Here is a 17,516-nt window from a genome sequence, read left to right as displayed (position 1 = left end):
GGCCATGTGCCCCACCAGTGGCTCCACCGCATGAAGGATGCCAATGCGCGGATCACCCATTGGTATCTCGCTCTCCAGCCATTTAAGTTCGAGGTGATCCACAGGCCGGGGGCACAGATGGTGGTGGTGGACTTCCTGTCCTGTCAGGGGGGGAGTCAGCTTCAGGCTGGACGGCTCCCCGGCCTGAGTCGGGCGGTGGGGGTATGTGGCAGCGGGGGCGTGGCCAAGCAGCAGTCTGTGAATGGAGGGCGGGGTCAGGGAAGGTAAGTGGCTAGGTCATTACACCTGATGTCAATTTGTGTGTGTGTGTGTTTGTTGCAGGGATGGAGTATAAAGGGAGGGGGAGAGGAGAGAAGAGTTTTTTTCGCTCCCTGACCACAACACGTGTGCGTGCGTGAGTGAGTGAATGAATGAGTGAAAGAAAGCAAGCTGAAAAGCTCAATAAAGTGCGTGTGTGTGAACACGAACTCTCGCCTGCCATGCTTCTGTGCTCCACCCACATCGGGGATTACTACAATATAATTTTTTTACAGCTTCTTGCTGTATTTTTGAATTACAGTGTTTTACTAGAAATAAATGTGCAGTTCTTTCCTGTATTCTTGTAAATTTACAGCATAATACTGGTCACAGTTTTGTCAGTAAATTACTGTATATTTACAGTATGTAAGCTGTATGTGAATCTACAATACTGTAGATTCAAATATAGCTTACATACTAGAAATACACAGTAATTTACTGACAAAATTGTCGGTAAATAATAATAATAATAATAATAATATAATAAAGGGACAATATTTATTATGCAATTCCTTCTCAAATGCTTATTGAAAAAAAAACAGTGCAATTACCTATACCTGAATAAACCTTAACTCCCTGCCTGTTATCTTTTCTTTGCTTCATTCTTTCAAAAGATATACAATTTTTTTTATTTAAATGACAGCATATACAATATTTGGTAACTCGCAGTGACAATTTTTTTTTGAGAAAAGAAGATCAAACAAGCTGTTTTTAATTAACCTGCTGCAGAACAGCAGCAGTCTAGTTTGCATGAGTATTATAGTAGGGAAGTGAACACAAAACAGTTATACTTTTTCTCATGTAAAACTTGACTCACTGACTGAGTGAGGGAGTAAATAAGTGAACATATGTTTGAATAAGTGGGTGGGTAAGATAGGGTGTGTGTGTGTGTGTGTGTGTGTGTGTGTGTGTGTGTAAGATGAGACAAAATCCCACTTAAAGTCACTGAGCTTCTTGATGAGTTTGCAGACATGCAGATTCACTGATGCTGTCTTCTTTTTGACTATTTTCCCACTCTTCTTGCTCTGCACCTTCTCATAGCATGCTTTTGTGCCCCTCTCAGGATTGATGCCAATGCACATTCTGAAAAACATTGCATGACGGAAAAAAAAAACTTCTTTCAGGTGACATCAAACTATGAATGTGGCATATTAAGCAAGAACCTGTTCAGTACAGAGTAGTGGTCCAGAATATTGAGCCATATGATTATCACATTTCAGTAGGTATGCATCAATTCACACCAGTGATCAAGGTAAAAAGAAGAATTTGATGGAAAGGAAATAGTATCAGACAGAACAATATTAGTAGAGGCAGCAGTAACATGTATAGTTGCTGTTCTTGCATCAGAGGCACCAGTGGTTATCACAAGATTATTGAACAACAGCAATGTATGAAGATAAGTCAATCATGTCAAGCTTTGTGGTACAGTATATGTGGAAAAAGCTTCTACCTGAATTCCAGTGTGCATGCTGCATCATGTTGATACTGGAGGTTGAAATTGTAGTCGGAGGAGAAGACTACAGCAAGCCCCAGAACAAAGGATGTGCCTTCGCACAGTACCTCTTTTTCTATGCTCATCATCCATCACTGGTTAGTCTGTGTCATTGCACCTGAAAAAATAAAATACAGATTATAAACATGAGTTTCTAGAAATGGCCAAAAAAAAAAATCAATCTCTTTTGATTGACTGTATTCATATGATGAAGTATGGCAAGTCATTTACTTTAAAATTGAGTCTTATAATATGAAAAAAGAACATGTTTGATCAGTAGTATTAAGTAGGCTGAGGGTAGCTCCTTTTTGGGGTGTAGGTTCTCATTGTTGACCTGCAGCATCTGGCCCCAGCAGTGCTTCAGCTGGTCATCCTTCTTTTCTTCCCTCCTGAACTTTCCTTCTCCTAAGGCTTTTCAGGACAGATCAGAGAGCTGATCAGTGGGTAAGGAGGGCTCAACTTTGGCTTCAGCATGTGCAGCTGCTGACCCTCACTTGGCCAGGATCACAGTCCCAGAGGCAGCTGGCAGGGCATGCTGAAGCTGCAGTGAACATCTGGTGCTCCGTTTCCTCCTTCTCCATCCTGAGGCAACCATGGTGGCAGGGAACCCTGGCCAGTCCCAGCCTACAAGAAAGGGCACAGGAAGATCAGGGATTAGTCCAGGCACAACAGGCCACTCACCTACTTGATCATTGAACTAGACCTCCACTGTGGGGACTTCCCTTATGTCCCCATGGATGCAGGTAATGGACAACTTCCCGTAGGGTGGCAAGGTCTTGGTAAAAGCTGATGGAGGAGCCAGGGTGATGGCACTCCCAGAGTCCAGGAGTGCAGAGACAGGGATCCCATTCAGTCTGAAGGGACTTGGGGCTCAAGCCGCTTTGATCCCCATGGCTCAATATTCTTCCCCCAGGAGGCCCCTTAGGTCAAAGGTGACCCACTCCATGATCTCCATGGGGGTCAGCTGGTCAGGTTGGAGCCACCTCCGAGTGAACTGGAGAAGCCAGTCTGTCTGTGTCTGGGGCTCCTGCCCCAGCTAGTAGTTCCAGTGGTGGAACTCAGATTCAGCTTGGTTGGGGACAAGCCCACAGGAGGCCAAGATTTCCTCCTTGAGTATATTTTAGTTCTCCATTTTGGCCAAGGAGAGTGCGTGGTAGGCCCGCTGCGCCTCACCCATGAGAAATGTTGTGAGAATCTGGGCCTTCTTCTGTGAGTTTCATCAGCAGACACTGGGCATTGTGGGCAGGGGCAGGGAGGGGGACCATGGCTGCCTGGGGAGGTCTGCTTTAAGCTCAGGAGCTCCTGCATGGCTGTGCAAAGGCCATGGGCTAGCTCCTGGAACAATTGTCCCTGCTGCACACTGATGTCAAGGAGTTGGTGCAGTATGGAGTCCATCACTAGGGCACTATGTTGCTTGCCCACATTCTCCACTAGTGTAAGGGATCCCTGCCAACACCTCAACATTGGGTGTGAGGTGCGAAATAGGTGAGACTTTTGTTTTCTTATCTGAGTGAGGCTTTGCAGTGAGCATGGTAGGGGAGCTGTCCAGAAATGTGAAGCAGGGGAGGGGGAGCGTCCTTAGGTGCATGATGCAAGGCTGGAATCTGGTGTGTCTTGCTGGCTGCCTTTTCTCTTTTCCAGCGAGTGAGTCATAAATCTGAGCTCGAACCTGGTGTGGGGAAAACACACAGAATATTATTTGAGTGTGAGAAGGATGGACTTACTCACTGTAGCATGTGCAGCTCTTATATACTCTGATGTGAAATCCAGGAGGGTGAATGCGCTCACTGTAATTAGCACCTGCCACCCATGCTGTGTTAAACCATTCCTCCTCTTTTTTTTTTTGTGTGTGTGTGGTGCTGAACCACTGTTACTCGCTTTTGGCGCATTGAATGCACCACAGTGCAGTGAGGAGCACTTGCACAGGAGGAGATGGCTCTTAACCCGCTGTCGTTACACCTCCTTTAAATGCCTGATTGGTTGTTCTTTTGGATATTGGTTGAATGTAATGTAACAAAATAATGAAAAATTGAGGAAGTGTGAATGATTTCTGAATCTATCACAGTTTTCTTTTTCTTAAAGAGTTACTTGGACAACAGTGTTTGCCATGAGTCAGTTTCCAATTTACATGCAAGTGTAATATATTTCTTGCATACTGCAGAAGCTATCTTTGAAAAAGCAATTTAAATTTGTTCAGTCACACTCATGCATGTTTTCAGTTAGCACTTAGCCATGAGTAGGGGAGATTCTTCAGCTTCTTGTCTCCCATATCCTATTTAACAACAACAAGAAGTTTAATTTTTATAGCACCTCTCACTGACCCAGATATGTGTAACAGAGTAATGGCAGTACAGAAAGAGAAGCAAATCAACCAAAAGAAAACTTAAGACAGGAGACACAGAAATGGAACAACAAAATGGCAATTTATATGAGAACAAAGATAACAGACTAGCTCAAAGCACTACAACTTAATCTGTCTCTGTCCCTCTCTGTTGAGTTACAACATTAGATTCTTGCATCTGTCAGAATCTAATTTTGGTGAGAAAATCATAGTGTAGAGATGGCAGTTAGTCCACACCTCACCCATACACTGATTTTGGGAAAATATTTGCCATGTTTAAAATTCTCCTGGAATTCCCCTCTTGGGATTTCTTGTGAATCCCATTAGGGATTTCCCAGGGGAGCAGTTGTGCATTAAGACTTTGAAACACACTTTTAACCAGTGAGAATAATTGATGGCCAAACTTCCAGCCTAATGTTGTGCTTGTCCATATGTCTTCTTGGCTGTCACTTGGTCCGACGATGACGTTGTCCTCTTATGGTTGACTACTTCTGCTGTGGGCTCAGAGGTGGCTCAGCAGCCCAATCCTTGAGTGGCAGGTGCGAGGACAGTGAGGGCAGGGGAACTGTCCAGGGTCGTTCGGCTCCGCAATTGAGGCCTTCTTTCTTCTTGTTCTTGCGTCAGTGATGTCTTCCTGTCTTTTTTCTTCATAATTGAGCTGAGCTTGCCGTGTTAGTGTGCGCCAGTTTGATCTGTCTAGCACTTGTTGTTCTAGCTGTTTTGGGGCAATTCCAGCGTGTGCAAGGTTGGCCTTTACACAGTCTTTGTAGCATTTTTGTGGCCTGCCTTGGTTTCACTTGCCTGAGCACAGTTCTCCGAACAGCAGCTGTTTGGGTAGCCAATGATCTTCCATTCAAACAACATGTCCTACCCATCGGAGTTGGTTTTTCAAGATCATGGCTTCAATGCTGGTGGACTCGGCTCAGTCAAGGACTTCGAAGTTTGTAACCCGGTCCTGCCAACGAATGTTCAGAATGGACCTGAGGCTGCGCATGTCAAAATGCTCTAGCTGCTTAAGGTGTTGTCTGTACAAGGTCCACGACTCACATCCGTCGAGCAGGCTGGTGAGGACCACAGCCCTGTATACCGTGGTCATCATCATCAAAAAAAAAGAAAAAAATCATCATCATCAATAAAGGGCATCATCATCATCATACCTTGAGGTTGGTGGAGTGCTTGATGCTGTGCTGGTTCAGGACGCATGCATGGAGGTGACCGAGTGCTTGGCTGGCCTTGCAGATCCTGGCACTGATCTCTTTATCCAGGCTGCCGTCATTGTTGATGGTACTGCTGAGATACTTGAACTCATCCACTGTCTTCAGTTGGGTTCCCTCGATGGAGATGGAAGGGAGGTGGGAGGTGGAGGCAGGTGCTGGTTGGAACAGGACCTCCGTCTTGCTGAGGCTGATGGTGAGACCAAAGAGATGGGAGGCTTCTGTGAACTTGTTTACGATGAGCTGGAGGTCAGACTCCTTGTGGGCCATGAGGGCACAGTCATCAGCAAACAGAGCTTCCAGGACAATCTTCTTCACAGTCTTGGTCTTAGCGCTCAGTCAGCAGAGGTCGAACATGGATCCGTCGAGCCTGTATCGCAGGTACACCCCGAGGTCCAGGTCCCTAATGGCATGGCTGTGTATGCAGGTGAAAAACAGGTTGAAGAGGACTGGGGCCAGCACACAGCCCTTCTTGATGCCATTGCTGATGTCGAACGGCTCCGATACTTCTCCACCTGAGAGAACCTGCCCAGTCATGTCGTCATGGAACTGGCATATGAGGTTCACAAACTTGTCCAGGCATCCGAGCTTGGACAGGATGATCCAGAGGGCCTCCCTGCTCACCTTCTCGAAGGCCTTCATCAGGTCTGTAAAGACTGCATGCAGGTCCATATTCTGCTCAAGGCATTTCTCTTGTACCTGGAGGATAGTAAATATCATGTCTATGGTGCTGCAGTTTTGGGCAGAATCCACACTGCGTCTCGGGCAGGTTTCCTTCTGAGATGTTGGTGATCAGGTGGTTGAGGATGACCTGAGCCAGGACCTTCTTGCTACCCTTATTCTTAAACAGGGAGATGACTGTGGCATCCCTAAAGTCTTTGGGCAGGTCTTCTTCTTCCCAGATGCTGGTGAGGAGTGAGTGGAAGGCTTCTAGGGCCATGGGACTGGCAGATTTGAAGATCTCTGCTGGGATTCCATCCATCCTGGACGCTTTACGCTGGAAGCTGGTCTGTCAGATTGCCTTCAAGACTTCATTCATTGTAGGGAGGAGGTCGAGGTCATGGATAGTGGGTTTTCATGGGATCAGACTAAGGGCAGAGGGGTCTACAGTGGAAAGCCTGTTGAGCAGGTTACTGAAATGCTCTCTCCATCGTGAGTTGATGCTGCTCTTCTCCTTCAGCAAGGTTGAGCCATCTGCCAATAGGAGTGGGGTGGTACATGGCTTGGCAGGTTCATAGACTTCCTTGATGGTGCTGAAGAACATTTTAGGAGTTCTGCGTGTCGGTGTATCTTTGGACTTCATCTGCCTTCTTCTCCCACTTCTTCTGCATTTTATGCAGTGCTGCTTGGGCCTGCTTCTGGAGGTGTTTGAAGTGATCATGCTTTGAGACGGAGGAGGTGTCATTCTGCCACTCAAGGAAGGCCTTCTGCTTGTCAGCTAAGAGTTTTCTGATGTCTTCGTCATTCTCATTGAACCAGTGCTAGTGCACTCGTTTCCTGGGGCCGATGATGGTCTTTGCTGACCCTGTCACCAGTCATCTGAACTGCTCCCACTTTTGTGTTGGCCAGCTGGTCAAAGATCCATGGGCAGTCAGTCAGTCATCCAGGTCATCCACAAACTCGCTGCGTCGCCACGGTTGTTCGAGCTTGGCAACGTTGAATGCTGGCCTGATGACTTTCGGCATCTTGCAGTGTGTCGAGGCGATGTGTAGGGACAAGATGGACCGGGCTAGATGATGGTCCATCCAGCACTCAGCTCCATGCATGGCCTTGATGATCCTGACATCATGGATGTCTCTCTGGCGGCAGACGGCAAAGTCTATCAGATGCCATTCCTTGGATCTTGGGTGCATCCATGTTGTCTTGTGTTTGTCTGCTTGCCAGAACAGTGTGTTTGTGATGGCCAGGTGGTACTCTGCACAAAGTCTAAGGAGCATCAGACCATTGGAGTTTAGTTTTTCTGTGCCATGTGGTCATAGCACACCTTTCCAATTTCTGCAGTCTGCTCCGACTCTGGCATTGAAGTTGCCTAACAGGATGAGTTTGTTGCTGGAAGGGGTGTCCTTCACAAGGGCACTGAGGTCTTCATAGAAGGCTTCCTTCACTCCATCACTGCTGGCAAGAGTGGGGGCATATGCACTGATGATGGTACGGTTGAGGGGGAAACAAAGTTTCATCAGACGTTCATTCACTGATGTTGGTAGGTCAGGTAATTGCTTGAGGAGTGATGTTTTGATGGCCAGTCCTACTCCATGAATTCTTTCTTCATCTTTGGCCTTGCCTTTCCAGAAAAAGGCATAGCCACCTTTTAGTTCAGCAACAGATCCTTCTTCAGCTAGTCTGGTTTTGCTGAGGGCCATGATGTCAATGCAGTAGTGGGCCAGTTCCCTTGCAATGATGGCTGTTCTTCTCTCGGGCCTTGAAGAGGCCTCTCTATCCATGAGAGTGCGTACATTCCACGCACCAAGAATCAGTTTTTTCTTTCTTTGGTTTTGACCACTTGAGGGGTAGAACTGCCAGCCGCGGTTTGCTGGCTAGTTGGATGGGACAAACATTTAGTTGGGACACCTTTTCTAGTCCCCTCCCTCATATGAAGGTGAGCAGAGCTGTCCTGAAGAGGCTGCTTAGTCACCTGGGGGAATGCCAAACTCCACTGTTGTCCAGGGGTCAGAAAGAGACCAACTCTTGCCACCAGGCCACCTACGTGCAGGGTCTGAACTATAACTGCCAGTGGTCACCTCCACCTGTTGCTTCACCCATTCCCCATTGCCGCAGGACTTTATGGGGGGGTTGGAATTAAGAGGAAACACCTGTGCGGGAGGAGTTTAAAGTGGGAAAGTTGATGCACAGGGGCAATCCCACTCTCTCTACCTCAGAAGCCAGGATCCGGTGGTATGGAGAAACCATCACGACCAGGGATTCGTCAGCTGCAGTGGATGACCACAATGTCTCTAGTGCCTTGCCATGCTCTTGGTGCTCCACGGCGCTTGCTGTCGATGCCTTCATGACCATTGGGACAAAGATGACCTCATCTGCTCACTCCGCTGACTCTAGTCTTCACATGCTTGGGTAGGCATACCCTGTTAAACTCACCGGAGAATTTGAGACTCGACCGGCTCCCCTCACCTGGTTCAGCCCACCTGCCAAAGCAGTTACTGGGGTGTGGCAGCTGCGCATGCTACAGCTTCATGGAGCCACTGTCCATATGTACTTTTCAATTATTAAGGATAGGTTGCATCAAGTGATATTGGATGCCCAGACACAAGAAGAGAAGACCCAGTTGTTGGTTCCATAGAGCTGTAGGGAACTCTTTTTCCATGTGGCTCACCAAAATCCCATGGCTGGACACTTTGGGCTGGATAAAACACTGAACTGCCTCACAGCTTGCTTCTATTCACCAGACATTCAAATCAATGTTTGCAGGTGGTGTGCAGCATGCCATGAAAGTCAGCCAGTAAATCCACTGGCCACAACTAAAGTGCCATTGCACCCTTTACCATTAATTGAGTCACCTTTGAAAGAATTGGATCATTCTGGTTCTATGGGCGAGTGACCTGGGTCAGCAGCAAAAGTCATAGCAACTTAACTCAGCCCAAAGGTATTCTTCATATGAGATTTGGTAAAAACTGAGGGAGAAATACCATCCTAAAAACATTAGAAGAATACTAATAAGAAGAAATAAATATAGTGACAAGTGCCGATGAGAGGACACAATGAGCAAATAAACAAAATCAGCAACATCTTGACATCACGTATGCCAAATATGGCATGAATTAAACAAACTGCATAAGAGTATGTCAAAATGTAACATGTCAAAATGCACAAAGCCAAAAATAAATGACTTCCTGTTGAGTATGGCTAATACAATGTGTATTGCTATTTTGTTCATCTTGTGACACCCTTCACACCTACCAAATGGATAGGTGAAACTACATACAAGGCAGGAGTCTCAATTGCATATGGGGGCACTATGGAGTCCCCCGAACACACCAGGGGTCAAGCCTCATTGTCTGAGTAGTGGTGCACATGACTGATGTGTTTATCAAGTTTCATGAGGTTTCATCCATGGGAACCACCTCAAAAATTGCAAAGCGTTGAAGAAAAAAATATATATATAGCTGCAAGCGGCGATGAGGAGCCCTCGCACCTCTGGGTCCGTGACATGAGGTCATCATACAATGCACAGGCATCTGAGATATGTGACAAAAGCCTGGGTATCTGATGTGTGCACCACCACTGATGAATCTTTAGACAACAGAGTTATTACTGTCCAGGTCCAAATGCTGGGTCAAGGCCAGAGGGTCACTTTGGGCATGGGGATATCATCAGAAACATCTTGCAAGATATCACAAATCCCTTCAAAATTCAATTAGCTAATACAATGTACATGACAATTTTATTCTTCTTGGGGTGCTATGGATTCCCACGGATACACCCAGGGCCACGCCTCTATCCCTGAGTAGTGGTGGCCAGGACTGATATGTGTCCCAAATTTCATGAGTCATTACTATCCAGATCCAAATTGTGGCGTGACACCAGAGGGTCACTTTGTGCATGGGGATATCATCAGAAACATCTTGCAAGATATCACAAATCCCTTCAGAATTCAATTAGCTAATACAATGTACATGACAATTTTATTCTTCTTGGGGCGCTATGGATTCCCATGGACACACCCAGGGCCACGCCTCTATCCCTGAGTAGTAGTGGCCAGGACTGATATGTGTCCCAAATTTCATGAGTCATTACTATCCAGATCCAAATTGTGGTGCAACACCAGAGGGTCACTTTGGGCATGTGGATGTCATAAGAAACATTATATGTCTTATAATCTGTGAAGATTTAGGCATATCAGGCAATGCATGGTGAATTTATGACACACTTCCTGTTTGCATGGCAAAACATAGAAATTTATTGGTTTGCCATATCAACATCATGCAAGATATCTCAAATCCTGTCGCAAGTCAATTGACAAACAGTGTGCCTTTCAGTTTTGTTCATCTTGGGGCACCCCACACACCTACCAAATTTGACACAGATAGGTGAAGCCATATACTGGGGAAAAGTCTCAATGACATATGGGGGTGCTATGGAGTCCCCCGGACATACCTGGGGTCAAGTCTCTATCTCTGAGTAGTGATTGCCAGGATCGATGCGAGTACCAAATTTCAAGAGGCAACGTTTTTAGGCAGTGGAGTCCTTACTGTCCAGATCCAAATGGTGGTGCTACACTTTGGCCATGTGGATGTTGTCAGAACCATTATGGCTTATAACCTGTGAAGTTTTAGCTATATAAGGCAATACATGGTGAATTTATGACACACTTACTGTTTGCCTGGCGAAACATGAATTTATTGGTTTGCCATTTCAACATCATGCAAGGAATCACAAATCCTGTTGCAAGTCAATTGGCTAAAAAAATGTAAATTTCAGTTTTGTTCTTATTGGGGCACTCCACACATCAGAATTTTGACCCAGATAGGTGAAACTATATACCAGGCAGAAGTCTCAATGACACATGGGGGTGCTATGGAGTCCCCTGGATACACCCAGGGTCAAGCCTCTTTCCATCAGTACCAGTGGCCAGGACTGATGTGTGTACTAAATTTCATAAGTCAAATTTTTTGGCAATGGAGTCATTACTGTCCAGTTCCAAATGGTGGCGCTATGCCATAGGGTCAAATTAGGCATGTGGATATCATCAGAACCATTATATCCATTAACCTGTGAAGTTTTAGCCATATCAGTGTAGGTGCAATAGGCTTAATCAAATCAGTCTCATATAAAAAGAAATCAGTCTCATAAATTCATTAATCATTAATTCAAATCAGTCTCATATAAAAAGGAATCAGTCTCATAAATTCATTAATCATTAATTCAAGTGTCTCATAGTTTATATCTAAACTGTTAAAATCACTGGAATAACTTGGTGGTGATGTTGCTATAGTTTAGTGAGTATTGTAGCCTCTGACGTAATACATTTACTCTAGATCTATAACATTCAAACAACCAAATGGGTGAAGACAATTAGAATACTTTCTTTGACAGAGGTTGGCACTCAGTGAATATTGTAACAATAAAAAGGACACAGTTTATTCCAAAGATACCATTTATTGAAATAGCTGACATGAATTAGCGAACTAATACTGATCAGATATAGCAACAATAGCAGCCAAGGAATAATTCAATATAAATGGTGATACAATATGTGGCAGATCACAGAATCCAGGGACACATGTCTGCCCGGGGGCATTTTGAGTTATTGACAGATTCAGAAAGTACAGTTTCTAAGCTTTCCAAAGATGCCTTCCATGTGGAGATCTGACAATATTTGAAGAATGTGTGGCCTTTTGAAAGTGTATACTTCTTAAAACAGAAAAGGGAGAAAATCGCCCTCAAAGTTTTCCATCTCAGCTACTCTGGGTGTAGGGCAGGCACATAATGGTGCTCATTTGCATGACATTAAGGAAAGCCCTACCCCCTACTAGCTAGCACGATACTACTTTCATGTAAACAAAGATCACCACGTCAATTTTCCTTCCATGCAAAGTAGCTATGCCCAACACAATTATGAAGTACAAAAATAAGTCCTAAAGTATACTTTAACGTTTTATGGTTGAAAAATTACTCACACCGTAAGAAAGAAAGATAGCACAATGATGACACAACTAACACAACACTAGTTTCATGTAAAGCCTCGGTCACAACCGGCCGTATGTGCTCCTACAGCCGGTCTACATGCAAAAACCACAAGAAACACACGGAGAGCGCGCATGAAACGGACGAGAGTGTGCGTGTGAAATGCACGAGAGCGCGCGTGTGACGTGCTGATTTTCGAGCCGCAGACTGGCCGCAGAGGTTCTTTGTCATGTCAAACAAACTCTACAGGCACTTACATTTTTTTTCAGGTTGCAAGACAAACTTACAGCCAACGCGTGGCTTTCTCCGCGAACAAAAAAAAAACCGCAGCGATTTGGGAAACGCCAAAAATCACACGGCCAAAAAATCGTACGTCCTTGTGACCTAGGCTTAACCAAACCACAACACTCTCCATTACATGCAAAAATAACCACACAGCCTTAGATTAATAAACTTACCCCATCAGAAAGAGAAATGGTGCCTTGCACACACCAATGCCTCCGATGGAATGTAATCCTAGAACGGTCTGTGTATCATCCAATCATTCAAGTATTCCATTCAATCTGGAAAACAAGGTTGCGGGTTTTTTTACTAGAAATGGTTATCTCTGATGTAAATACCATGTGTCTGTTTGCTTCGCGGTCAGCTCCTCTGCGCTCTGTTTAGTAACTCATTCCATAGTGAAATCCCACGCCTGTATGCAGTTAAGTAGCCATGCGCTCAGCTCGGATCATACAGCTGATTCGCGGAAAAAAACCCCCAAAAGACTTAAATCATCATGTGAATGCCCCATATGGTAATTTACCCACACCCCCCAGCAGGCTACAGTCCTGACAAAAACGAGACAATTTGCAACAAAAAATGTATGCTTTTCCAACAAAACAATCTATTATCTGAAATACTGATTGCATTCTTCAAGATCTCAACTTGCACATGATGGAAAAAAACAAAAATAACAAATTTCGAAAAAAATGCTTCTTTTGCGATTATCTCGGATTCGTTTCGGCCGACATGTGTCCCTGGATTCGGTGAGGGGTCACATATATACAAATAAGAATCAGTAGTGTGTATGATAATTAAGGCACTAATGGTGACCAGAAGTAATAAGCTGTAGCCAGTGTTACAGTGTAGGGGCGAGTGGATGTTAAAATGTGATAGGGAAATCATGTGTTTGTGTGTAGGTGTGTGCGTGTGAGTGTGTGTATGTAGGTGTGTGTGTGTGTGTGTGTGTGTGTGTGTGTGTGTGTGTGTGTGTATGTAGGTAGGTAGGTAGGTAGGTGTGTGTGTGTGTAATGCAAATGGAGTGCAGTTGTGCCCAAAAGGGGGATGGTCAGCACAGCGCGTGAAATTGAACAAAGGAATCTGTGGTTTAAACTAGTCTCAGCTAGGCCTTAAACCCAAACTGGTCAGCATGACAGAGGGAGTTAAAAAGAGAGAGAAAGAACGCATGCATAATCTAACTAACTACAGATAGTAAACAAAGTAAAACAACAACATACGGTCTAAGACCGACCTTCATGTGAATCAAAATGCGTACATTTAAATCATAAATGAATTCAAATAAACAACACTCTTCACATTAACTAGCTACAAGTAAAACTAACAATTTTTTTCCCAGATGCTAGCCTCACTTGGGGTTCGCTATTGTTAGCGATTGAAAGTGTGCCTTCTCTGAAGATAGCGCGGGATGCAGATCCAGGAAGAAGACAGTTTTGCTCCTTACAGCTCGTCAGCTGAAGATCCTTAGTGTCCAGTTGGTCATCCGATGATCTAGAAGGAATCTTGTTTATAATTCATCGATGTTGAAAAAGGGAAAAGGGATCCGGTCGCCTTTTCTCTTTGAAACACTGCGTGGGCTGCAGTAACTAACTGGTTCAGTTATTATTACAACTCTCTGAAGGTCAAATACTGTATTTGGTATCTGGTATCGTCTCTGTCCAATACTGTTACAGGGAGTCAGAAGAATAAGCGGAGATAGAACATGGCATCAACATGGCTACTTAACTGCATACAGGCGTGTGATTTCACTATGGAATGAGTTACTAAACAGAGTGCAGGGGAGCTGACCACGAAGCAAACAGACACTCGGTATTTACATCGGAGATAACCATTTCTAGCAAAAAAAAAACGCAACCTCGTTTTCCAGATTGAATGGAATACTTGAATGATTGGATGATACACGGACCGTTCTAGGATTACATTCCATCGGAGGCATTGGTGTGTGCAAGGCGCCGTTTCTCTTTCTGATGGGGTAAGTTTATTAATCTAAGGCTGTGTGGTTATTTTTGCATGTAACGGAGAGTGTTGTGGTTTGGTTAAGCCTAGGTCACAACCGGACATACGATTTTTTGCCCGTGTGATTTTTGGCGTTTCCCAAATCGCTGCGGTTTTTTTTTTGTTCACGGAGAAAGATGCGCGTTGGCCGTAAGTTTGTCCTGCAACCTGAAAAAAATGTAAGCGCCCGTAGAGTTTGTTTGACATGACAAAGAACCTCTGAGGCCGGTCTGTGGCTCGAAAATCAGCACATCACACGCGCGCTCTCATGCTTTTCACACGCGCGCTCTCGTGCGTTTCATGCATGCTCTCAGTGTGTTTCTTGCGTTTTTTGCATGTAGACCGGCTGTAGGAGCACATACGGCCGGTTGTGACCGAGGCTTTACATGAAACTAGTGTTGTGTTAGCTGTGTCATCATCATGCTATCTTTCTTTCTTACGGTGTGAGTAATTTTTCAACCACAAAACATTAAAGTATACTTTAGGACTTATTTTTGTACTTCATAATTGTGTTGGGCATACTTTGCATGGAAGGAAAATTGACGTGGTGATCTTTGTTTACATGAAAGTAGTATCGTGCTAGCTCGTAGGGGGTAGAGCTTTCCTTAATGTCATGCAAATGAGCACCATTATGTGCCTGCCCTGCACCCAGAGTAGCTGAGATGGAAAACTTTGAGGGCGATTTTCTCCCTTTTCTGTTTTAAGAAGTATACACTTTCAAAAGGCCACACATTCTTCAAATATTGTCAGATCTCCACATGGAACGCATCATTGGAAAGCTTAGAAACTGTACTTTCTGAATCTGTCAATAACTCAAAATGCCCCTGGGCCGACATGTGTCCCTGGATTCTGTGATCTGCCACATATAACGGGCAGAAGTCTCAATAATATATGGGGTACTATGGAGTCCCCTAGACACATCCGTGCCACTGTTACTCATCCTCTATCTATGAGTAACAGTGGCACGGACTGATGTGTGTACAACATTTCATGAGTTTGAGTTTTTTGGCAAAGGAGTCATTACTGTCCAGTTCTAAATGGTGGTGCTATACCAGAGGGTCAAATTGGGCATGTGGATATCATCAGAACCATTATATCCGATAAGCTGTGCAGTTTTAGCCATATCTGGCAATGCATGGTGAATTTATGACACGCTTCCCATTTGCATGGCGTAACGTATAAATTTACTGGTTTGCCATTTCAACATCTTACAAGATATCACAAATCCCTTTGCAATTTAAAATCAGCAACATCTTGACATCAGGTATACCAAATATGGCATGAATCCAAAAAACTGCCTAGGAGGAGTACGTCAAAACGTAACACATATTTTGGCAATGGAGTCATTACTGTCCATGTCCAAATGGTGGCACTATACCAGAGGGTGACTTTGGGCATGTGCCTATCATCAGATTGATTATAATCTACCTGTGAATTTTGAGCCATATCAGGCAATGCATGGTGAATTTATGACACACTTCCTGTATGCGTGCTGAAACGTATAAATTTATTGTTTTGCCATTTCAACATCTTGCAAGATATTGCAAATCCCTTTGCAATTTAACATCAGCAACATCTTGACATTCTGTACACCAAATATGACCTGAACCCACCAAACTGCCTCAGAGGAGTACATCAAAATCTCTCATCTCATCTCATTATCTCTAGCCGCTTTATCCTTCTACAGGGTCGCAGGCAAGCTGGAGCCTATCCCAGCTGACTACGGGTGAAAGGTGGGGTACACCCTGGACAAGTCACCAGGTCATCACAGGGCTGACACATAGACACAGACAAGCATTCACACTCACATTCACACCTACGGTCAATTTGGAGTCACCAGTTAACCTAACCTGCATGTCTTTGGACTGTGGGGGAAACCGGAGCACCCGGAGGAAACCCACGTGGACATGGGGAGAACATGCAAACTCCACACAGAAAGGCCCTCACCGGCCATGGGGTTCGAACCCAGGACCTTCTTGCTGTGAGGCAACAGCGCTAACCACTACACCACCGTGCTGCCCTACATCAAAATGTAACACGTCAAAACATACAAAACCAAAAATATCTCACTTCCTGTTGAGTATGGCTGAAGCAATGTATAGGCAATTTTTTTCGACCAGGGGCACTCCATACACCTACCAAATTTGACACAGATAGCTGAAACTGAATACCGGGCAGTAGTCTCAATGTTAGTCTCAATAGTAATCCAAAGCTATAAATTGGAATCTGACATTTTAGGGGGCGCTATGGTGTCTTCTAGCCTCACACAAGGCAAATAACCAAACAATAATAAACTTTTGCCCTATTTTCACGAGTGCACAAAATTTCTTTAGTTTTTGAATATTTCTAAGGTGTGAAATCTATAATTATAGAAAAAGAATAATAATAAGCAAAAAAACATGCCAAAAACAATATGGCCCAAACCCTTTGCAACTTAAAATCATCAACATCTTGACATGACATATATCAAATATGGCATTCTGGCAGCAGGGGCATGGGTTAGTGTCAGTTTGTGAATGGAGGGCGGGCCCAGGGAAGGTGAGTGGCAAAGTCAATGCACCTGTGGTTAATTAATGTTGTGTGTCTGTGTTGTTGCAGTGACAGAGGATAGAAAATGAGAGAGAGGAGGAAGCTCTCCCAACCAGAACACATGTATTGTGTGTGTGTGAGACTGTGTGTAAGCAGCAAGTGAGTAAAACTGAAAAGCAGGAAAATAAGGAGTGTGTGTGAACATCAGCTCCCGCCTGCCATGCTTCTGTACTCCACCCACATCAGGGACATTTTACAGTGGTGCCAAAACCTGGGAGTATGGAAGAGAACCCCCACATGCAGTCCCATTCAAGGACCTCATCCATGCCCTCGCTACCGCCCAGCAGAACCAGCATCAAGTGCTTACCACCCTCTGGAAGGAGCAAGAGCAATGCTTTGAAGCCTTGATGCTGGCCCAGCAGAAAGATCACCAGTCATTCCAGCATCTGCTCACATCAGCAGGGGCTTCGACCGCCACCACAGCGGACCCTCCTCATGTCACCCTCACAAAGATGGGCCCACATGACGATCCAGAAGCTTTCCTCGCTCTCTTTGAGCACGCAGCCGAAACGGGGTGGCCACTCGAGCAGCACGTGGTAGCACCTCCTCCCACTCCTGACTGATGAGGCACAGCTCACAGTGCAGCAGCTCCCTGCCGACAGCCGGCTCATGTAGGCTGACCTAAAGAGAGCCATCCTGCAGCGTGTCGGTCATTCCCCAGAACAACATT

This window comes from Neoarius graeffei, chromosome 27, assembly GCF_027579695.1.
Source record: "Neoarius graeffei isolate fNeoGra1 chromosome 27, fNeoGra1.pri, whole genome shotgun sequence".
Taxonomy (NCBI): domain Eukaryota; kingdom Metazoa; phylum Chordata; class Actinopteri; order Siluriformes; family Ariidae; genus Neoarius; species Neoarius graeffei.
Note: the sequence above shows the minus strand (reverse complement) of the source record.